This window comes from Thermobia domestica, chromosome 8 (genome assembly GCF_964235325.1).
Source record: "Thermobia domestica chromosome 8, izTheDome1.hap1.1, whole genome shotgun sequence".
NCBI lineage: Eukaryota > Metazoa > Arthropoda > Insecta > Zygentoma > Lepismatidae > Thermobia > Thermobia domestica.
The window spans coordinates 187,955,498-187,980,302 of record NC_137461.1 but is presented as its reverse complement, the minus strand read 5'-3'; the positions used below and the strand labels follow the sequence as shown (position 1 = coordinate 187,980,302).

The 24,805-nt window shown below is 37.4% G+C and overlaps 1 protein-coding gene across 2 annotated transcripts in view; it reads right to left on the bottom strand.

Annotated features, from left to right (window-relative positions):
• Positions 1-24,805, bottom strand: part of eys (eyes shut) — a 1,117,243-nt gene that overhangs the window by 77,305 nt on the left and 1,015,133 nt on the right. The gene's annotated exons all lie outside the window — the stretch shown is intronic.

Below are 24,805 nucleotides of genomic sequence, written 5' to 3'. Positions count from 1 at the left end.
CATCGATCAATTCCGATTTTTTTGCGTCCTTACAAACCCATCCTGGGTGCCAATGGGAGCTTAATTGGACTTAGGCGAAATTGAAAGTGACACTATTTACCTAAGCGACACCGAAACTATGCATCCGATACTAATATCGACCGTTTTGCTCTGGACATATCAGAATTATGTTGGAACACACATATACATACATACACGCACTTTATTATATACTAGATGTTATGCCCGTTCTTCGCACTGGTCAGATAAAGTATCTATGTATACAAACTGAACAATGAAAGAACTAGGGAGGCGCACGAGTCGAGTCGAGTCGAGTCGAGATTTAAGCCTGTCTCGACTCGTCTCGAGAAAATGTCTCGACTCGAAAATATGTTTTTGTCTCGACTTGTGTCTCGACTCGACAGTTTCTGTCTCGACTCGAATTCGAGAGAAGACGTCTCGAAATTCGAGTTGAGACAAAATATACGAGTTAAAATATACGCACACATCAGACAGACCATTATGACTATCTACCTAATTGTCAGTATGTCTACCTTTGGCATGGATAACAATGGCGACGCGTCTTGGCATGGACGTAATGATCCTTGGTAGGTCGCTGGAGAGAGTTGGCACCACATATGCGCACAGAGGTCACCTAATTCCCGTAAAATTCCGGGGAGGGGGGCGATGCGCCCTGACGTCAAGTTCAATCACATCCCAGATGTGTTCGATTGGGTTCAGATCCGGCGAGTTGGGGGGCCAGCACAACATTGGAACTCGCCCCTGTATTCCTCGAACCACTCCATCACACTCCTGGCTTTGTGTCATGGTGCATTATCTTGTCGAAAAATGCCTCTACCGTTGGGAAACATGGTCGTCATGAAGGAGTGTACGTAGTCTGCAAACAGTGTGCGATACGCCACAGAAGTTATGGTACCTTGCTCGAGCTTCACTAGACACATGCATGTTCACGTGAATGTTCCCCAGATAATAATTAAGCCGCCGCCAGTTTGTCTCCGACCCGCAGTACAGGTGTCAAGGAGCTGTTCCCTTGAAACACGCCGGATTCGCACCCTTCCATCGCCATGATGAAGAAGGTATCGGAATTCATCAGCCAATGTAACGCTATGCCACTGCGCCAAGGTCCAGTGGCAATGGTCACGTGTTGACTTCAGTCGTAGTTGCCGATGTCGTGGTATTAGCATTCGCACATGAATGGGTCGTCGGCTGCGGAGGCCCATCGTTAGGAGTGTTCGGTGCATTGTGTGTTCAGACTAGTTTTGTGAAGGCCTGGAAAAAAAAACGGAATTTTTGGGTTAAAAAAGTTTTTTACGGTCTTTTTCCCGAAATTGGAAAAAACCGGAAAATTTGAAAAAAATTAAATCTCGCACTCCTGGCTTTGTGTCTCCGATACTAAGTTGCCGCTCTCGAATTGTAGGAAAGAATATTATGCTTTCAAAATGAAAACTTTTTTGTATTTACTAGTTTAGAGTTAAGATAACTGAGTACTTATGTTTCTTGTATTAAAATAAGGAAATTTTGTGCACAACTCATCCAAACACTTTAAAGTTAGCACGGTGACAGAGTGGAGTTATGACTACAAAAGAAACTAAAATATAATTCTAGTTAGCTTAGTTAGTATAGACGCATTAGAATTATCTTGAGCAATCTTATGAAGTTCTCCCTTGATGGCAGGGAAGTATTAAAATAACGAAGCCAGAATAATTTTAGTTAATACGTTAAATCAAACATATATTTTTAGATATATCTTCATTCTGCTATGTAAAATTTCCGGAAATTTTGAATCCATTAGAAAAAATCATTTGTTCGGAAATTTGGCAAAACACGGAAAATATAATTTAAAAACTATTTCTTGTCCTGATGCTAGTAATCTTACTTACTGTAACATGTCTGCAGCATATATATACACAATGTATTTCGCTAACAAAAAAAAAAAAAAAAAAAAAAATAGCAACAGGTTTTAATTCTACGTTTTAGTTTTCTGATTTCTGATAAAAATCCCTCTTTATTCTTTGTATATTTTTCGAATAACTCAAAAAGAGATATGATCTCATTTACACATACACATATATACCGCACAAGTGAGTAAATTTGAGCAGCGAGAAATATATTAAATGATTGAAATATATTAAATTCTCCCTCCTCCAAGTTGTGGGGCTGAATTTGGATTTAAACGGCATCGGAAGTATCACTGTTCATTTCAGCGACCCCCCCCAAAAATGGGTTCGACACTAGTATCTGTTATTTTTCCCTCTCCTCTTCCCTCACGTTGCACCTTCAAAGTGAAATAAAAAAAACATCCCGAACCTCATCTATGTTGAAAATTTTATCGACGTCGGGTTCAAAATTTTTGGAAATTTTACCATCATTAAAAAAAAAAACTGTTCGGAAATATTAGCAAAAACCGAAAAATATAATTTTAAAATTATTTTTTCGCCTGATGCTTACTTGCTGTAAAATGTTTGCAGCATATATACAATCAGTAGCGTAACTACAATTTTTCTCATGGGGGGTCAATGAAGGGCCCAAGAAAATTTTGAGGGGGCCGTCTCCAATAAATGATTTTTTCATATATATATATATATATATATATATATATATATATATATATATATATATATATATATATATATATATATCAGCGATTCCCAACCTTTTGCAACTTGCGGCACACTACGGCTGTAACTTGGATTCTCGCGGCACACTTACAGATATTATTATTTGTAAATATAAAACACAGTGCTATTTTTTTCTTTGATTGCTGATCAGCTTCGCACAGAGAAGAAAGCTCGATCGCTGGTTTTTTCCCCGTGGTAAATCACTATGTTTATTTTTCATTCTAATTTAAAAAACAGAAAACAATTGCAATGAAATATTGGCCTCAGGTTTTTAAAAATACGCTTTCCTTTGCGAAAACGGTATTCAACCTTTTACTACGAAGGAAGATCACTAAAAAAGGAACGAACAAAGAGATCTCATTTACTTTAAAAAAAATGTAGGTAATTTGTCGAAAGGATTGAATGATATTTTAAATTTTCAAGTTACGAAATAGTCTGCAACAATAAGGAAGCAATAATGGTCATAAATAAACTTTTTTCAACATCAGAAATGTACAGAAAAGTAACACTGCATGAAACTTAAAATTGTAGATTCATAGTAGAGGTTCACAGTAATGTGCAATACAAATATACATTTTCCCCTGCGTTTTCCAATTTGATTGCTATAGAATTAATAATTTTGTTTCGATTTCCTCGCAGCACACCAGCGGCCCATTCACGGCACACCGGTTGGGAAACGATGATATATATATATATATATATATATATATATATATGCGTGTGTGTGTGTTTTCAAGGTGAATGTTTCCATCTTGGTTGTTAATGATTTTACTCTTTTACAGTGAAAGTGTAAGAATTTACTACTTCGAACAACTAGGATACATTAATACAATTGATTTCCAATATAAGTAAAGAGTAATTTAATCGTTGCATTTAAAATATGTGGCTGGTAGATTTAAGTGGAAGCAGAAAAATACACTTTTACAGGTCAAGAAAATAACTTAGAGGTTCATGCCTCAACTTAAAAGAGGATTTTTCTATTCTTGTGGGCAGCAGCAAACTTATCAACAGCTTCTTCAAGATCTAACGATTTAGCAATTTTCTTCAATATAAAGTAATCCTAAGTATATCATCAGTCATTGAATTGCCTATATATCTTTAATCTTTTCAAACATGAGAATGGCCTTTCACATGTAGCACTAGAAACTTATATAAAGATTATATGTAACTTGTTGGTTTCTAGGAATGCGTTTTTGTAGACGCAAAGATGAACGAAATTCACCAAGGAATCAACTTTGGTCTTCTCTCGTCTTCATACAACTTAATTGTGTTTGGGAGGATTTTGAGTTTACATTTAAATATTTCCAGATCACTTTCATAATACTGGACCATATGCTCCACAATGTTGTAATTTAGAAAGTTTTCATCTTTTCGACGTAGAGTGGCGGTTGATCTAATGATTTTGCTACATGATCCAAAGCGTTTTTCCGTCTCAGTGATTGCTTTATCAATAGTAGGCAGAAAAATGTCTCTTAATATATTATCTTTAGAAAATTCGTTTTCTGCCTCCAATGAAGGAAGAGATTAATCCAAAATGAATTTGTGATATTTCAATGGAGAATGTCTAATTCGTTTCCACGAGGGCCCCCTATAGTCTATCTGTTTCCGGCTTTGGAATTTCAGGACCATTTTCTATGCATATCGACAAATATTCTTGATAAATTTGTTCAAATGTTGTTCGTTGAGAGTCATATTCTCCAGACCACATTTTCGACAGCGTTTGAACTAGTGAATCTACAAGAATCAAACCTTCCGACATGTCTGCATCTACTTGAAATAAGGCGAAGCTCAAAGTTACAGCATGGCAGCAATAATATTAAATTTTACCCGAAAACATTCCATCTCGTATAGATGACATTTATTTCCCAGGTGGAATGATGGAAGTAAGTAAATATCACAAGTTCGACATTTGGTTTAATACCGCATAATAATATAAATAGTTGTTTGGTAGATATACTGTATTAATAATAATAATAAAGTAAAATGAGATGTACGAGGACAAAAGTGCTTACGAGACAAACGTCGCACAGAAACAGGAACTGAACTCTAACAGGACAGTGATTTGCCGTTCTATCCCACTTTAAATTATAAACCTTGTTCTTGAAGCTTAAACTGCCAATAATTATAATAATTATTATTATAATTATCATGTATTTTTATTATTTCAGAAAAATATCAAAATTTCACGCTCTAAAAAGTGGTAGCCTAATCGGTGACGAAACTAGACATTTGGTGCCCATGGCAAATTTTGCGATTAGTACCCGTTTCATCTACATCCACACCAATAAACACACATATTAGTTTGCTGGCGCCCGGGCAACTGCCCCGGTTCCAGTATCTTGTTTTGATCTGGCCGTAGTTCGATTACTTTTTGTTACTTTTACCCTTGAGCTCTAAAACTGAGTAATGAATGTGCCTTTACGTTATTAAAATGATGAAGTGAGCACTCTTTGAAGCAAAAATAGGAAATGTGTTTTTCTTTCCCTAATATCAAACAGTGTTAGAACAGACATTTAAATCGAGACTTCTTAGAGCAAAAGAAGTACACGTGGTCCTTTTCTTTCTGTCGTTTTTTACCTTCACTACTTTTTAGAATTTGACGTGAATTCAAATACACAAACACTTTACATCCACACCGAGTGACCAAAGCTCAGCGGTAGAACATCAGCTTAAGATTCGGAAGATGGTGTGATTGATCCCTCGTGGATAAATATTTCAACTGAAGAGATTACCAAGATTCTTCCTCGGTGGCCCTATTGACTAATTTCCCTTATTTCTATCCTCTGAGTCTCGGATGTTTCAATGTCTTAAAATAAATTCAAATGTAGTTGAAATAACGCTACTATCCTGTAGTCGATGCTAAATTAATATTGTAAGTTTTCATATTAGATTTGAAGGAGGGGCATTAATTAGTATATCCTGTTGAAAATCCATGTCACCACTGATTTACTATTCTGCATAGTTCCTACAATGTAATTTTCTCAGAAATGCTTAATGCTTAATTTTCTCAGAAATGCATATTTTCACGCAGAATTAATATAAACCTGTGATAAAAATTGGTATTCACTGACTGAACTTACTGAATGGAATATCTGTAGACCAGTCCCACAAACATCAGATAACAGGATGATACAACCTGGTCATGGGAGTAACTACACTTTTACACATAACAGCATTACTGCCGCGACCAAGTTATATCATCTCGGTATCTTACCTGATGGTTAGTAATCAGGAGATTGTAGCACTGGCCCTGTGATAAATTTCGGAATTTCTCTAGTAGTAGCAGTTTTGGGATTAAGCTACAGTTAAAATAGTTTAAAAGAAAATACTTCTGAAAAATTTATTTATAAAGAATCACTGATTTTTGTTAGCCTCATTTCCCCAGGCTTTAGTTAATAGAATAGGTCCACCAAGTGTAAAGTTTTACTGCAGTGCATGCTATTTGTAAGGAAGCATCTCTTATTTTAGTATGACTTTCAACATTGAAGTACATCAGAATGCAGACTGATTTTGCTTTTTTTTTGTTGTTGTTGTTGTTGTTCTTTGTCGAAAACAAAGAAGACAACCAGATAAGGGACCGAGGTTAAAAGGAACGTTCAGATGCTGAGGTCAATGCATGCATCTTACAGATTTCGATAAATTAGATCTTGCTGTACTCCAAACAAAAAGGAGCCTGAAGATTTTTGCTCGGAACGCAGACTATTGCAACACGCGATATTCTGCAGTTGGTAACTTTGTTGTCGAGATATGTTTTGGTAGTAGTTTAACTTGTGGCCACTATTAATTCACCGTTTGTCGACCTATAGCAGTATCACTCTGTGTGGGGGAGCCGCTAGGGGGGCCAAGATTTTGAGCAAGGGGGCTTGGCCCCCCAGGCCCCCCCTTGGCTACGCCACTGTATACAATGTATTTTGCTAACAGAAAAAATACTTAAAGCAACATATTTTAATTCTACTTTTTAGTTCTGATTTCTGGTAAAATCCTCCCTCTTTATTATTTGTATGTTTTTCGAATAACTCAAAAAGAGATATGATCTTATTTACGCATACAAACATAAGCCGCACAAGTGAGTAAATTTAAGCAGCGAGAAATATATTAAAGGATTGAATATGTGAAACTTCCGTTCGTTTTATTACAGACTAGATGAATACCTTGCACGGGGAGAATACGTTTCATTTTGGACATAAAGGGCACCAAAACTGTCACCATTGAACTTACGGAGCCCCAAAAACTATGAATTCGACACTAATATCCGTAATTGTCAGTTACCTTTACATGTTTCCGTCCTCCCCTTAGAAGTACTAATGGGGCTGAATTTGTGGATTTAAACGGGATCCTCTGTTCATCTCAGCAATCCCGAAAAGTATGAATTCGACGGTTATTTTCAATCATATATATATATCGTGTTTTTATTATAATAAAGGTGGCGGTACGCTGGACCTGTCGTTCTCAATGGTTAAAAAAAGTTGGAAAGTTGGTTGCATAACTTTCAGGGTAATAATAATAATAATAATAATAATAATAATAATAATAATAATAATAATAATAATAATAATAATAATAATAATAATAATAATAAGCACAATATGTAGCACAATTCGCTCCCATTGTTCAGACTTGAAACTCGACACTTTTGAGTAGAACAGCATTTTCATAAAAGATAATTGAAATATAAGCAAGTACGCAGGAATTTATTTCGGAAGGGTCAAAGGTATTTGGGGGAGTTCAAATTCAGTTTGAGGATAAATTATATGAAATTTGTAAACTTTTCTCTAGAATTAGACTAAATTTGCACCAAAATAAGGATTTTGGGGGATTCGGACTCCCAAATCCCACCCCTTGTGTATGTCCCTGTTGAAATATCTACGTTTTATAACCTATTCCAAAGAGCAACGTAAATTTTGGAAAGACAGCATAATATTTTTAAACATGGTTCATAGGATAAGAAATGTATTCACATGGTCGTTGACAATTTTAAAAGGCGACTATATTTTTGTCATATCTGGAGATAACTACTAGACGTTCCTCTACATACTACACACTTATACGTACGTTTAAGATTCAATTACAATTTTCATAATTCGGAAATATTTACAGCTTTCTTGTCTGCCACACCACACAAGAAATCACACGACCAACTAAATGAAAGATACTTAATTGCTGAAAATTCATCCCACGACGTTTTACTGTAGTGTCCCCGAAACCGAAGCTGCTTGTAAAATGTTCAGATTAACACTTCAATTTTTCCCAGCTCTAATTCAGCACAAACTCGAGAGCACGACGAGTTAAGTTGCTTCTCAATGCGATAAAAACTAAGGTTTTAGACACAAAACTTGGTTTACTTAATTGCTTTTCCCAACGTGTCCGCAAGTAACAAAAGTGAGCGGGCGTCGATATCTAAAGAAGTTTCTGCCAAAGCATACAAAGAAACAATAGCACAATAGTTTCGATAACGTCTGTGTGCTCCTTCCGTAGGCTACTCTTCCCGTAAGAAGCTCTATCATAAATTGTAAAATTGGTAGGAGGAAAGGGTAGTTGGGACTGCACCCGTACCCAAAACAAAAGAATCGTAGCCGGCTTGTATAGATAATTGAATTAAAATTTTCAAATATTTCTGCATCTTTAACGCACATTTCCATTCACTGAATGCCCATGTCGTGTATGCATATGTGTATGTGCGTGTGTGTGTGAGAGAGAGAGAGAAAGAGAGAGAGAAAGAGAGAGACTGAATTTTGCTCACCTTCCACCAACCCTCAGCTTTCCATCTCTAACCCCCATTCACTTTAACGACAGACAAATTTGTTGGGATTATTTTGTTGTGAGACGTCAATCTTTTCATCAAAAAATCTGATCGGCTCAGAGCCTTTATGGTTTATAATACCGTGCGAAAAAGGAATAAACAAAGGGAAGCGCGAGGACGTACCAGCGAGCGAAAGACAGAATGGCCCATATATTTCTAGTCTCTGAATACTATTAACCGACTTCAAGAAGGAAGAAAGATTCACAGCTCTTTTTCCGGAAAGAAAAAAGGAAAACGAAAACAAAAAACTGATTTTCTATAAACCTATACATTTGCTATTTGGTATTTTTTAAGTTTCTTGTCGGAGTGTCATTGTTCAATTCAGCGACCCCGAAAATTATTTATTCGACACTAATATCTGTCATTTTCACCTCTCCCCTTCCCTCAAGTTGCACCTTCAAAGTGAAATGATAAAAAACAACCCGAAACTCATCTATGTTGAAAATTGTATCGAGGTCGGTTTGATGGTTCAAGAGTTATTAAGTTACATACAGAGTCACTTTCGTTTTGACTGTAATAGATAATCTGTCGCACTAGAAAACATGTATTTGTTTACATACAGAATTTTGTACATTCGGTTTATAGAAGTGTCTATATTAGAATATTAAATAATTGTAATTATAAGTTTTAGTGCATGGGATTAGTGAAATTTGCCTACTGCAATTTCTCTTAAGAAGTAATTTGGTTAAAATTAACAAAACTTCACCAGATCAAAGAGCATATTAAGAACCCAGAGTTCCATTCAAAAGGCCTATTTGTTGCAACAGAAACACTTCATGATGGTAGTCTTGTACGTAACTGTTAAAGTTCTGTAATTAATGCACATCCACGAATAAACGACATAACAGAAATGTGTGCAGACTATTAATTTTCAACTAGCTGAACCTGCGCCCTCTACACAGCATATCATCACTATGAGCATGAATCTGAATTGTCACTTCTCATATCTGTAAATGACCCTTTACAGATACAAGTGAAGGACGCTTTCATAATAATTGGCAAGGGGTATCATAAAGGGGAAATTTTTTCTATATCTCGCACCATTTGTAAGATTTGAGCCCACTTCTGGTTGGAATTTCTAATTCATATATGACCCCTGTTTCTTTTTGCATGCAGTAAATAAGTTACACACACAATTAATTATGTCAGTGGTATACAGTGTTCATTTGGCAAAACACTCCAAACAATGAAGATTCATCTTGGAGTGGAGATATGGTTATCCATCGTCTTTTATTATCATTTGGCCATAAAACAAACGCCTGAGAGATATACAACCCCTATATACAGCTATATGATATTGGAATATATAACTCGTAGTGTATGATGCTTTACTTTTTTAAAAAAATTCAATACTATCAGTGTACCCCTAAAAATGTAATAAAGAATAATGGCCATGTTTTTTTTTAAACATTCAATTAGAACTGGATTAGGATTTAGGACGTAGATTTCTGGGCTTTCGGCATCTAAGCCCATTTAGCCCTTCACATTTGAGGGATGACGTCTCTCGGCGAGCACACAATCCGGGGAAAGAGAAGGAAGAAAGGATTGAGGGAGGGAGGGAGGAAGCAGCCTGGACCTGTAAGTTAGGTACCACCCCAGCATTTGCCTGGTGTGAATGAGGAAAACCCAGGAAAATCTCATTCAGGCTAACTGGCCTGAGAAAGCGTTTTATGCTTTTTCGACCCAGTGCCCCCACCGGGAATCGAACCCGGGACCGCTCGCACCGAAGGCGAGAGCGTTAGCGACTAAACCACGCGAGACCACCAATTAGAACAGGAAAATTTACACAAAATTTGGAATCGACCAGTGAAAACGGCACGTTTCTAGCACTTGTGGGTTTCGAGATCTCATTGTCAAAAGGATTGGAGACAAACATATAAACTTTTTTGTGGGGACAAACATATAAACCTAGTATTTTAATATATAGATAATAATTGGAATAGTTTTATTTTCGAGTGTTTTTTTAATATTCGCAATATTGAAATTTCTGATCTTATGTTTTTCACGCGTTTGAAAATATAATTCCATTACTAGTAAAATTACCCTAATACAACCTGTGGCGTGGTAGAGAGGGGCTCGATTCCCGGAGGGAGCTCATGTGGTTCAGATTCCACGTTAATCAGTAGGTCCACGTCTCATATAGCATCGCTGCTGAGCGGGATGCTAAACTCAAAATCAACTCAACTCATTACCCTAATACAAACATTTTTATTTTATTTTCAATGTTTCCAATGTTATTAGAGTCGAGTCGAGATTTTTACAAGCAGTCTCGACTCGACCCGTGTCTCGACTCGTCTCGAATTTTACAAAGTGTGTCTCGACTCGTGCGCATCCCTAGAAAGAACAATTAAACATGATCTATTTTGTGTGAATGCATATCCGACAGCGTAGATGTGTTTGCATTGGGATGACTTTAATAGTAAACACGGTTTATACTTAATATAACCATTAACTAACCTGTTTTTAACCACAATAAAACCATCTATTCCTAAACAGAAAAGAACAACATGAATGTAGAAAAAGCTATGGATTTCACACAAATATCAGTCATTTTGGATTATTTTACATGTCTCGGAAACCCCCTCCTACAAGTGTCCCGGCCCGCATACAGTGGTGGATGAATTTGAAAGTCATCGCTAATTGAAGTGTCACTATTGATCTCAGCGGCCGCGAAAACTATGGATTTGACACTAATATCGTTCATTTTGGATTATGTTTACATGTCTCGGTATACACCACCCCTGGTGATCCCCTGCCCGCAATCGAAGGGGTGAATTTGGAAGTTAATGCGATCTGAGTTTCACCATTGATCTCAGCAACCGCGAAAACTATGAATTTGACACCAATATCGATCATTTTCTACTACTTTTACATATCCCGGTAACGTCCCCTGAGACTCCCCTGGTTCGAAATTTAAAAAAAAAAAAACGCTTCGTTTTAGACTGCGCCCTGAACTAAGGTACTCGTGACTCAAATTTGGTAACGGTCCACTCCTCTCGTTCCCAGGCCGCACTGAGACAGACACACACACACACACACAAACACTCTATATATGGCCTGATTTAGGGGGTGCACCGGAGCACATGCACTCCCCTGCACTGTAAATATACACTATATAAAATGAGAACCTAGCAGTGAAAAAGCAAAATTCTCCGAAACTTTCTGCTGTCATGTGTCCGTTTGAGGCTTAAAAGAAAGCTTAGTTTTGCAGAAGCAATAGTTTAAGTCAACTTTCTGAAGGTTGAAGGAAAAGGATTCACTGAACAAAGGAATGTTCCTCATTCACACCACAGATGCCTAAAGGCATCTAAAAAATTAAAAATTTAAATCAAATGTAGTGGTAGTTATCGGTGCACCTCAATTCAAGAAATCCTGGATCAGGTTCTGTATCTCTCTCTCTCTCTCTGTATATATACGAGGGTTGGGGCAAAAGTCATGGCAACTATTTTTTTTCTTGAAGATACCAGTCCGGTTGGAAAATGTGACATATACAGACGAAAGGACAAGGTGTTAACTACATCGTGAATAATGAATAACACTGAACTATCGTAATTCACTAATTTATTACGGTAGTATACAGGGCAATATGACCTTCACGGTGCAAAAGAATGACAACACAGTCTGCGTACAGTTGATATGACAAACCTGGGCCAAGATCCGGACCTTTCTCCCGAACGCCACGTCGTACCTGTCGCACCAGGAAGTCCCTGTAGTACTGTGCGGTCACTTTTCTGCCATGTGGAACAAAGTGGCAAACAATGACACCCCTGAAGTCATACGAAACGATCACCATCAATTTGACTGGGGACTGATTCTGACAGAACTTCTCCCTCCTCGGTGATCCAGCATGTCGCCAAACCGCGGACTGACGTTTCAGTTCTGGTTCGTATGCCCTGACCCAAAATTCATCGATGGCGAGAATTCATGACAAGAATTGATCGCCGTCCTGTTGCCAGCGTGCAAGGTGATCGGATCATATTGCATAGCCCATCCACCTTGGATCTTCCGTCATTGCATGCGGTACCATAGGATGCGATTTTGCGTAGTTGCAGCTCATTACGCAATATCCTGTGGACGGTGTGTTATCTCGATGCAACTTGCCTCCGCCAACTCCAGTAGCGTCCATCGTCTTCATCCAGGAGCTGCTCGATGACGGCGTGTGCCACGTCGGTCCAGGTCGTCCACACTGACAGGTCGTCCCGAATGTTGCTCATCACTGGTTGACACACGTCCTTGCTGAAACTTTCCTACCCACCGTGCTACTGTCCGGTATAGTAGAGCATTATTCCCAAGGGCTTCCACTAATTCATTGTGACATTCCATCGCATTTCTCCCTCGGAGAACGGCTATTTTGATGTAAGCGCGCAGCTCAACACGGGTTACTTCCATCTCGCACGACACTCACCAACTGATTGATTTCACAGCCCTCGCTGTGCTACTGCCAGCTATCACACAGCCATTTGTTGTTGTGCATACACACTATGCCTGCAGAACTTCCACACGACACATAGGAGTTTGTGATCCGCTCACATATCTGCAAGAAAAACAATAGTTGCCATGACTTTTGCCCCAACCCTCGTATATATATATATATATATACAGGGTGAGTCAAAATAAGTGTTACAAGCCAATATCTCGCGAACTATACATCATATAAGAAAAATATTAAGAGAGAATGTACAATATAGAGGGGCCTAAGAAATGAGTCAAACATTAGGTTTCCCCCGCCCCCCATTTTGGGGGGAGGGGGGTGAACGTGAAATTTTTAAATGGGAACATAGGTCGAGTGATACCTCGTTCGAAAGAGCTTGAAAAATTGAACAATTTTTGTAGGAAACAATTTTTGATATGGGGCACCGTTTTCAAGATGGGCCCCAAAAATGGTTCAGTATCCGATAAAATTTCCAGTACTTATAAATAAGTGTTACAATCCAATATCTTGCGAACTATACATCATATAAGAAAAATACTAAGAGACAATGTACAATACAGAGGGGCCTAAGAAATGAGTCAAACATTAGGTTTCCCCCGCCCCCCATTTTGGGGGGAGGGAGGTAAACGTGAAATTTTCAAATGAGAACATAGGTCGAGTGATACCTCGTTCGAAAGAGCTTGAAAAATTGAACATTTTTTGTAGGAAACAATTTTTGATATGGGGCACCGTTTTCAAGATGGGCCCCAAAAATGGTCCGGTATCCGATAAAATTTCCAGTACTTATAAATCGGAAACGTATGAGTAGGAAACGGTTAAACAAAAAATGAAAAACGGAAACATCATAGGCAATGTGGAATGATGTCGTGGTGTCCGCAGGGCCCTAATAATGGGGCTCCGGGACCAATTTCAAAATTATTAATGGGAATATACCTGTAGGTTGAGTGATACCTTGTTTGATAGATCGTGGAAAGCGAAACAGCTTCGTACGAAATTTGTTTTCATTTTGGGCAAGCCTGTTTCAAAATGGCCGCCAAAAATGGTTTCACATTCAGATAGAAAGTGCAGTGTTCAATTTGAGTATTACACGCCAATATCAACGCAACGAACTACGCATCAAATAAGAAAAGTGTTAAGAGTCAATGCACAATACAGAAAGCCTGAAATTTGTGTTAAAGAAGTTCCCTCGTCCCGCTTTTGTATGGAGGGGTGTACATGGAATTTTCAAATCGCAACATAGGGCGAGTGATACCTCTTTGATAGATCGTGAAATACGAAACAGCTTACTACAAAAGTTGTTTTGTTTTCAGACAAGCCTGTCACAACAGCATTACCACAACCTAATATCCTGTAAAGTAGTTGGATAACGTTTAGTAATTCTACGGGTATGTGCGATGTTAAAAATTGTAATTTCAATCACTGTAAAGCAAATAATTTCAACACTTACCATGTTACAAATGATGCTCGATATGTCCTCCATCCTGCTCCACACACCTCCGTAAGCGGCGGCATAGGGATGTTCGTACATCATGTAGCATCTCTGGAGTGATAGATGCACACACACCTTGGATACGCGCCTTCATATCATCAGTAGTTGTTGGTACGTTGGACATTACCCGATCCTTAACATAACCCCAGAGGAAAAAATCAAGTGGGGTTAGGTCAGGAGATCGTGGAGGCCAGTGAATAGGACCTCGACGCCCAATCCATTTATTCGCCATACGGTGGTCCAATAAGGCTCTGACCTGACGTGCGTTGTGTGCTGGAGCACCATCATGTTGATACCACATTCTTATACGTTCAGCGAAAGGAATATTCTCTAACAACTCCGGGTATAGTACATCACTGATAAATGCGGCATAGGTATCACCAGTAAGACGTCCATCAAAAAAATATGGCCCAATGATATGGTTACCAAGGATGCCACACCATACATTAAGAGACCACCGATGCTGATGAGCAACTTCTCTCTGCCATAGTGGATTTTCCCTAGCCCAATAATGCATATTATGTCGATTTACGTGTCCTGTGTTTGTAAATGTAGCTTCATCGCTAAACAAGATGGTGGATATGAAGTTGCGCTGTCTGTTTTCCATACCTTCCAACCATAGACAAAATTGCAATCTGGCATGAAAATCATTGCCAGATAGTTCCTGATGTAAGATGATATGATACGGATGAAACATGTACTCGTGCAAAATACGCACTACAGATCTTTGGCTAACTCCACTGGCCTGAGCGAGATATCTCGTGGTAACATGTGGGTCTACATGCACTGCTGCCAATATTCCTGTTGCACGTTCTTCATTGGTTGCAGAGCGGTAACGACCCCTACCTCGTCCCCGGACAAGACTACCATGTTGCCGCAAACGTCTCTCCAATCGCAGAAATGCCATGTGAGATGTTTGTTGGCGTTGGGGATAGCGCATTGCATACATTCGTGCCGCGCTACGATAGTTTCTTCTACATTCCCCCAACACCAGCAACATATCTACACAATGATCAATCACCGCCATTGCTCTATTCAAACGCTACCCAAACTAATAATATCAATACGATAGTGTTTGTTTACTTATACGGAAAACTTATCACCAAAGTTTATATCCCGTTCTTTCTACGTCTGCACACTTACACTTACATTTATTACGTTTCCATAGCGATTACATTAATAGTTGACGATCAAAAATAATCTAAAGATATTTCTTTGCAACTTTCTTTTCTTTGTATAAAACGGCTCAAATAATTCGCCTCTGATCCTTTTTTTTTATAAGATGGTACAGATTGTTAATGCAATATACAACGTTATCGTTGTACTATGTTCCGAAGGCCATCGGTTCCATTCCCCAGGCAATGACATTGACGGGCTTTCCTTACTCTAACTGGGCACATGCTGAGATGTTGCCTATAAGTAGGGCCTAATAGGTACCTTCCTATCCCTTTCTCATAGGATTGTAGTGATTGAGGAACGACGTCTTTTTGCGCATACGTATTAGTATTATTCATTGTCTTATTATTTTCATTCATATTATTATTATTATTACCAATTTTATTATTATTTTTCGTATTCTTCTTCTTCTTCTTCTTCTTCTTCTTCTTCTTCTTATTATTATTATTATTATTATTATTATTATTATTATTATTATTATTATTATTATTATTATTACGTTATAGGTCGATTTCGCCTCCGAAAATTTTACTTGTTATTCACTTCAGTATGATGATGGAACCTCGTGTTCGACATATTTTTAGGCCTGTTTGTATTGTACATGGACTCTTAACACTTTTTATTTGATGCAATAATTCGCGTGATATTGGCTTGTAACACTCAGTTTGAACACTGCACTTTCTATCTGAATGTGGAACCATTTCCGGCGGCCATTTTGTAACAGGCTTGCCCGAAATCAAAACAATTTTTTTTCTAAGCTGTTTGGTTTTCCATAATCTATCAAACAAGGTATCACTCGACCTATATTCAGATTTGAAATTTTAAAATTGTTCCCGGGGCCCCATGATGGGGTCCTGGGGCACCACGACAACACCATTCCACGTTGCCTATGGCGTTTACCTTTTTCATTTTTTGTTTCATGTTTTTCTACTTAGCCGTTTCCGATTTATAAGTACTGGAAATTTTATCTCTTACAGTACCAATTTTGGGGTCTATCTTGAAAACGGTGCCCATTTTCAAAAATTGTTTCCTACAAAAATTGTTCAATTTTTCAAGCTCTTTAGAACGAGGTATCACTCGACCTACAATATGTTCCCATTTGAAAATTTCACGTTCACTCCCCTCCCCCCAAAATGGGGGGCGAGGGAAACCTAATGTTTGACTCATTTCTTAGGCCCCTCTGTATTGTACATTGTCTCTTAATATTTTTCTTATATGATGTATAGTTCGCGAGATATTGGCTTGTAACACTTATTTATAAGTACTGGAAATTTTATCGGATACAGGACCATTTTTGGGGCCCATCTTGAAAACGGTGCCCCATATCAAAAATTGTTTCCTACAAAAATTGTTCAATTTTTCAAGCTCTTTCGAACGAGGTATCACCCGACCTATGTTCCCATTTGAAAATTTCACGTTCACCCCCCTCCTCCCAAAATGGGGGGCGGGGGAAACCTAATGTTTGACTCATTTCTTAGGCCCCTCTATATTGTACATTGTCTCTTAATATTTTTCGTATATGATGTATAGTTCGCGAGATATTGGCTTGTAACACTTATTTATAAGTACTGGAAATTTTATCGGATACAGGACCATTTTTGGGGCCCATCTTGAAAACGGTGCCCCATATCAAAAATTGTTTCCTACAAAAATTGTTCAATTTTTCAAGCTCTTTCGAACGAGGTATCACTCGACCTATGTTCCCATTTAAAAATTTCACGTTCACCCCCCTCCCCCAAAATGGGGGGCGGGGGAAACCTAATGTTTGACTCATTTCTTTTGCCCCTCTGTATTGTACATTGCCTCTTAATATTTTTCTTATATGATGTATAGTTCGCGAGATATTGGCTTGTAACACTTATTTTGACTCACCCTGTATATATATATATATATATATATATATATATATATATGTGTGTGTGTGTGTGTGTGTGTGTGTGTGTGTGTGATTCAATAAGAACGTCCCAGGCCTATATCGCAGCTAATACTGAACGTAGAGCCTTCAAACAAAAAAATTGCATTACCAAATCGTATGTGTAGAATGCAATAAAAATAGTAGCGAGACCAGTGGCGTATCGTGAATATCTCCAACGCGGGTCATCTGTAAAATTTGACATGGAAACAGGGGTTGGTTGTGCCTCCATTGAAACGAGCGCACAATGGGAGAAACGTCGAGAGGAAACACCCTCACACCATCTGACTTTCACCTAGTAATGCGACCGTGTTGCTGCCAACGAGAAAGAAATATGCCAACATGTTTCCTCTTGACGTTTCTCCCATTGTGCGCTTGTTTCAATGGAGGCACAACCAATCTCTGTTTCCATGTCAAATTTTGCAGATGGCCCCCGTTGGAGATATTCACGATACGCCACTGGTGTCGCTACTACTTTTATTGCATTCTACAAATACGATTTGGTAGTTGAATTGTTTGTTTGACGGCTCTATGTGCATTATAGGTAAAGCAGGAGGTATTAAAGGTAGAGTGGGAGGTACTGGGTGACTATACTGACGTTGATGGCGCTGTTGAAAAGTTTTATTCCACCTTATATAATATATTTGATAAATGCATTCTGAAAAAGAAACAGAGCACGCGAAACTATCCTAGCTGGTTCACGCTAGACGTTATAAACAAAATTAAAATGAAAATAAACTTCGAAAAATGATTAAGAAAGATATACAAGTCGCATACACAAACTTCGTTAAGGGAGCGGAATATTTAATACAAGATGACCCATCTACGTTTTGGAACTTTATTAAGAGTAAAACAAAGCATTTAAATGGTAATGTATTGTGTTATGAGGGTAAAGAGTTAGCATGTGATAAAGATATAGTTAAGGCATTTGCAACTTACTTTAAATCAATATATACAGATGGAGCACCACTGCTAGTTGAAATAAATGAATCGACATTAGTTGAAATGTATGAAAAATTGATATGTTACAAATAGCGGTAATAGAAGTGGACGAGATTCGAATGGCAATCAGAAAACTAAAATCAAAGTGTTCGATAGGTATCGATGATGTGCCATCTTATGTAATAAAAGGTTGTAAAGAGAGTTTATTATTACCTTTACACATGCTATTTAACCTAATACTCCAAACCAGCACGTTTCCAGCAAAATGGAAACTTACAAAAGTTTGCCCTATCCCAAAAATAATGACAGTAAAGAAATTCAAAATTATAGGCCAGCTTGTATTCTAAACTGATTTGCAAAGATATTTGAAAGCATAATTTATAAGCACATTGAAAATCACATTAAACCAATAATATCGGATTATCAATATGGATTCGTTCCTGGCAGATTCACTGTAACAAATCTCGCTGTCTTCACTGATCATCTAGTTGATACATTGGAGAGTAATAATCAAATAGATGTAGTTTATTCAGATATTGCGAAAGCATTTGATAAGGTAAACCACACGTTGTTAATGAATAAACTTAAATTTCTCAACTTTTCTGATCAGTTAATTGCTTTTATGAAGTCATATTTGATGAACAGAAAACAATATGTGGTTTATAAATCCAGTAGATAGTTCGAATAGATTCAATTTTCTGGAGTCCCACAAGGGTCTAATTTAGGGCCGTTATTTTTTATAATATTCATTAATGACCTTCCTAATTGTATTAAACGTCACATAAACTACTCTATGCAGACGATCTAAAATTATATAGGAGAATTACAACAGCAAAGGATTGTGTCAGTTTGCAGGAGGATCTAGATAGAGTAAATGAATGGTGCAAGAGCAACTTGTTAAACATAAATTCAGATAAATGCAAAACCGTGTCCTTCACTAAGAAACGGAATGTTGTTAAATTTCAATATACGATAGATGGTAAACAATTAAAGGGGGATCAAACTGTCAAAGATTTGGGTGTAATATAGGATAACAAACTATCGTTTGAGCATCATATAAATCAAATTGTAAATGAAGCAAACAGAAATCTTGGATTCATTTTGAGAATGGGAAGGTAATATAATAAATCGAATGTTTTACTAAAATTATATTTTTCATTTGTTAGATCAAAATTAGAATATGCGTCTATTATATGGAACCCCCACAAGAAGAAAGACTTTTAGAATAGAAATAGTTCAAAATAAATTTCTGCGGTTTCTGGTGTACAAGAGAACAGGCATCTTCTCCACATATGAAAATAGTACTTCTCTTAATGAAAATTTTAACACAATGTGTCTCAATCACAGAAGAGTGTTAAATGACATGATATTCTTGTACAAAATATTAAATAACAAATTAAATAGTAAGGATTTGGTCTCTGCCTTTCATCTCAGGGTACCCAATGGAAACATACGTGTGGGCAATGGAAATTTCTTTTATTGTAAGAAATCTCGAACAAATGCAACAAAACAGTCACCAACGTGGAGGATGGGTGCAGTGTACAACAAACTGAGTAAATGTAAAAAAGTTCTGGATATACACGGTATGAGTCAGAATAGATTTCGCAAATATATTATAGCTATTCTATGTAACTTTGATATGAACACTCTAATTGGGTAGAATGACCTGTTGTGTTCTTCTTAAATAAATAAATAAATAAATTATTAGCTGAGATAAAGGCTTGCTACGGGTAGTCAGATACAAGTCTGCAACAACGCCTCTAGCGGCTAAATGGAAAAGGATGTGAGAAAGTTTGTCCTCTAAAAGTTGCATGACAGTTAATGTCCTTTCGAACGATTCCAACAGTTATACCACTTTCATTGCAAATTTTGAAGTTGCCCCCCGTTGGAGGTATTCACGATATAGACCTGGTACGTTCTTATTGAATCACCCGGTATATATATATATATATATATATATATATATATATATATATATATATATGAGAGAGAGAGAGAGAGAGAGAGAGAGAGAGAGAGTGAGAGAGAGAGTGAGAGAGATACATATATAGATACATTTGATTTTGATTTTTTTTAGTTTAGCGTCCCGTTCAGCAGCGAGGCTATATGAGACGTGGACCTACTGATTAACGTGGAATCCGAACCACATGAGCTCCCGCCGGGAATCGAACCCGGGTCTCCCACGCCAAAGGCGCGTACGCTAACCGCTTAGCCACGAGAGAACTCATATATAGATAGATATATAAGATAGCGAGAAAGAGAGCGACCAAGGCATCGCCATGTTATAAAACATGTAACTTCTATGTTACAAATGCATATCAGAGTATTAAACTCTAACCCTATGTGAAGGCTTTCCATTCTAACAAGGAAGGGTCACGCAGTGGCTCCGCTGAGATCCGAACGAGACAATTGTGTTTGCATTTGATATGTTATAACTAGACGAATCCCAAAGTTATACGTGCCACCGGGCGGAATGTCGTGAGTTACAACATATTTTGTAATATAAAAGCTACAAAGCTGGCAGAATAGTTTGAACCGAGTCATTTGTTCGGAAACGGTTTGAAAATGGAAAAGTCGGACAGAAGTCGGACAGAAGTGCAGAAAGAACTTGCTGCACCGGTAGGTTGGGGGCTATGTTGTAACGTATTCGTGATGGTTACATTTGTATGTCATTCGTTGGTTTGATCGCAATACTTCAAGCAATACCAAATATACAAAAAAAAAAAAATAATAATAATAATAATAATTTGCAAGATTGGCGAGTAGTACCAAACATGTGTAAGTCATTTCAGTACATCGAGCTGCGTCACATTTTGTTGGTTTCGTTATAGTATTCCAAGAAATAACATATTTATATACAAACTCATTTTTCACGCTGGCAGCCATGTTGGATTCCAGATTATACTCTTTGATATTTTGTGGATATCTACTATAAACCATAAACGTTCGCCTCTCTAACACCAGTGGTGTGAGCTGGGTATGCGTTCGATACATAGTGCGGCAGTTTGAACTCAAGATGTCGCGTTTTTGAACATTTTGCATATTTTAGTCACTTACTAATCAACATTAATGCCAAATTTGTTTTCCTAGCTTCAGCAGTTTGGTATATTTATCCTTTCGATATAGGTTTTAAGCGGCCATCTTGAATTCAAGGTGGCCATAGATTTTCAATTAAGCTTTTGTTTACATTTTAACCCACCGCAATTTTGGACAGGGTTGTTGAAAGTCGAGACGTGCTCCATCTTCTTTCACTTAACAAGAGGTTTCAAACGATGTCCTACCTCTCTTGCCATTTGAAACTTTTTAGTTGGACCCCACCTGGGACCCTATAGGGATCCTGGGACAAGATGTTTTCATTTAAATCGTTGTACTTTGAAAATAATGCCACACTTCCTTTCCTGTTTTCACATTTGTCTCACCGTTCCCGATTTATAGGAGTGACCATGAACTTTTCTATTAAGATTTTGCTTACATTTTGATCCATTGCCATTTTGCACACGGTTGTTGTAGAGAGTCGAAACTTGCTGCATTTTCTTTCATTTTGCGACAGCTTTCAAATGATGTGCCACTTAACCCCCCTTGTCATTTGAAAATTTTGAGTTGGACCCCGTCTGGGACCCTGCGGGGGACCCTGGGACAAAGTTTTTTACCCCAAAAAGTTTGTCGTTGAAAATGATGGGATACGTGTTGGCCGAATTTTCCACTTACCCAACCGTTTTCGAACAAATGACTCGGTTCAAACTACTCTGCCAGGTAAGTTTTTTTGTAGTTCTTACATTACAAAATATGTTTTAACTCACGATATTCCGCCCGGTGGCACGTATAACTTTGGGATTCATCTAGTTATAACATATCAAATGCAAACACAATTGTCTCGTTCGGATCTCAGCGGAGCCACTGCGTGACCCTTCCTTGTAAGAATAACCTCAGCCTATTCACGTGATCTTTGGGGCTCAGAAAATGTTGGTACTCCTGAGTTGTTTGTCTGATCCGACTTAGCATGCCTCGAATAATATTTCGAGAACGTAAATGACGTGCTGTAATGAGAATGTTAACAAGTAGCCTCTATATGACAAATAGCTGCAAATAAATACACTACATAACTTACTTATTGCTATGATATTATTTTGTTCATTTTGTATTTAACATTCACATATAGAATACCAACGTAAACAGTGGCAGCTAGTGTTAGTGTTGCAGCGTTGCGCAACGACCAAGGTATTTCAAGAAAAAATATTATTATCAATAGTAGTAAAGAACAGAAAAAATACTTTTTAATACTCGCATACATACACTTTAAATAACATATTTTTTACTTCTGTAACTGTCCGTTCCGTTAATCCGTTTTAAAAAACGAAAAATAATCCGTCACAGAGTCTCTAATTTATATTGTGTTGCAGCGAGCATACAACGACCAGATTCCTTCAGCGCGGCAATTGGAGCAAATGTTAAGTGTCCTTTCCCCTATCTCGGAAGTTAAAGGGACTGGTCGTTGCAGTGCTTCTGCAACACAGCACGGTTTCCAGTGAACGAGAAGGATTTTCGCGCTAAATAAGAGTTCTGAATTTTATTTCACTAGCAATTAACAAATGGAATTTGTTTTTATGCATTCATATTTTTAAATTACGGGACTGTACTGAAGCAAATCTATATAATGACAATTAAAAAAAGTGATTGCAGAATTACAAAATAAGAAAGAAAATATCTAGTAGAGGAGAAAACAAATGAAAGTAGACTCGCAATTACAAGTTAATTCTTAGCTTATATTGATAATGAAGGCTTCTTCTACAGTAATTTGTGAATCATCGCTCCCCCCTTCCCCTCTGGGGATAGTATTTTAGTATAAACATATTTCTTTTATAAAATAAGTGTATTTTATAATCTTGATAACTTTCCACATAAAACTGTTTGATGGGAAACGCCAGATTGAATTCGGGACTAGTTAGCAATGTTCAGGGGCGTAGCCACGAGGGGGTCCACCGGGTCCGGACCTCTCAAAAATTTCGAAACTCGACTAACATTTGTAGACTTTCTTAACGAACTATACTTGTTTAACAGAGAAATGATTGATGTAGGTTAATTATTTTATTTTATACCTCATAATGTACTCTTTCTTTTCTTATAAAAATAATCATTCTATTAGTTTTTCTAAAAATATAGGTGACAGTAAGTAAGAATTACTTATCGTCTTTTCGGGTGCAGTATAAGACAGGTTCCATATTATGTAGACGTATTGGACCTCCCTCAAATACTTTGGACCCCTCCCAGTTAACATTTCTGGATGTAGAATTGGCAGTGCTGTTTGTTTTGATGTTTTTAGATGTTTTTATTTTTTTTATTTTTGGTTTCTGTTACATGCTGATCCTTCATCTGGTGGCTTTCGAGGTTTCCTTTCCAGAACATATCACATTGGTAAGCATTGTTTCGCCTCATGTGGAAGTATATTGTGTTCATCGTGCATTGCGTAACAACCAAGACGGATGATTTGGAATGTAGTTTTCTTCTTTTACGCACATGTGTGTGTGTTGATGTATGAATATGTGACATTCGGGATTCATATACCAGTACCTCTTTTGTATCGGCTGTTTTGGTTTTTAATTATTAGGTTTAATTTTATTGTGTGTGCTTTAATTCTGTAAATAACCTACAAATTCTGAATGAATTGTATACCATGACTTCTGTAAATAACTTACAAAAAACATTGACCAGCTTTCAACAGAGGAAAAATTTGCAATTAAGGCTTAGACAAAACAAGCAAAGGGCAATTCAGGAGAGTGTTCGAAAAAAAAATCCAGTTTTTACAGGATATCTTATGGCAGTAGTGTTGTTTGCACCAGATACATTTCCTCAATTTATTTTAAATATTCCTGGATAAACTGTGAATAAAGTGTGTTCAATGTACATTTTTATAACACATTTTTTTTATAATCTCTGCAACGAACTCTCTTCAGTCAACGCTGAAGAGTAATTCGGATCACTGTCAGGGACTGAGTGTGCTAGAATGAATCGTTTCTGAAATTAATATTAACTGCGCCTATGGCTCAGCAAAAGACGAAAAGTTTTTTTCCACATGAGAAAGAATTGACACGTTCAAGGAATTGAATGTCCTAAGAAATGTTATCTCCATTGGTTATGCTTTCCATCGAAAAAGACCTGACAATAAGAATACCAGAGTTCAACCAGCATGTAATAAACAGATTTGATACAATCAAAGAGTGGAGAATGAACTTACTAATTAATTAAGGTGATTAATCGGATAAAATGTTATGCATTTTTTTATTTTTTAAAAACAGAATGTTATTTAATTTAATATGTCACATAGCATTTGCATCTAATGTTATGCTGACTAGTCAATGAGTCAACTTTATATCTTCTGTCTCTTATCGTTCGTACTGCAACACCCGAAACCACAATCCACCGGCCGCCACTGAACGTA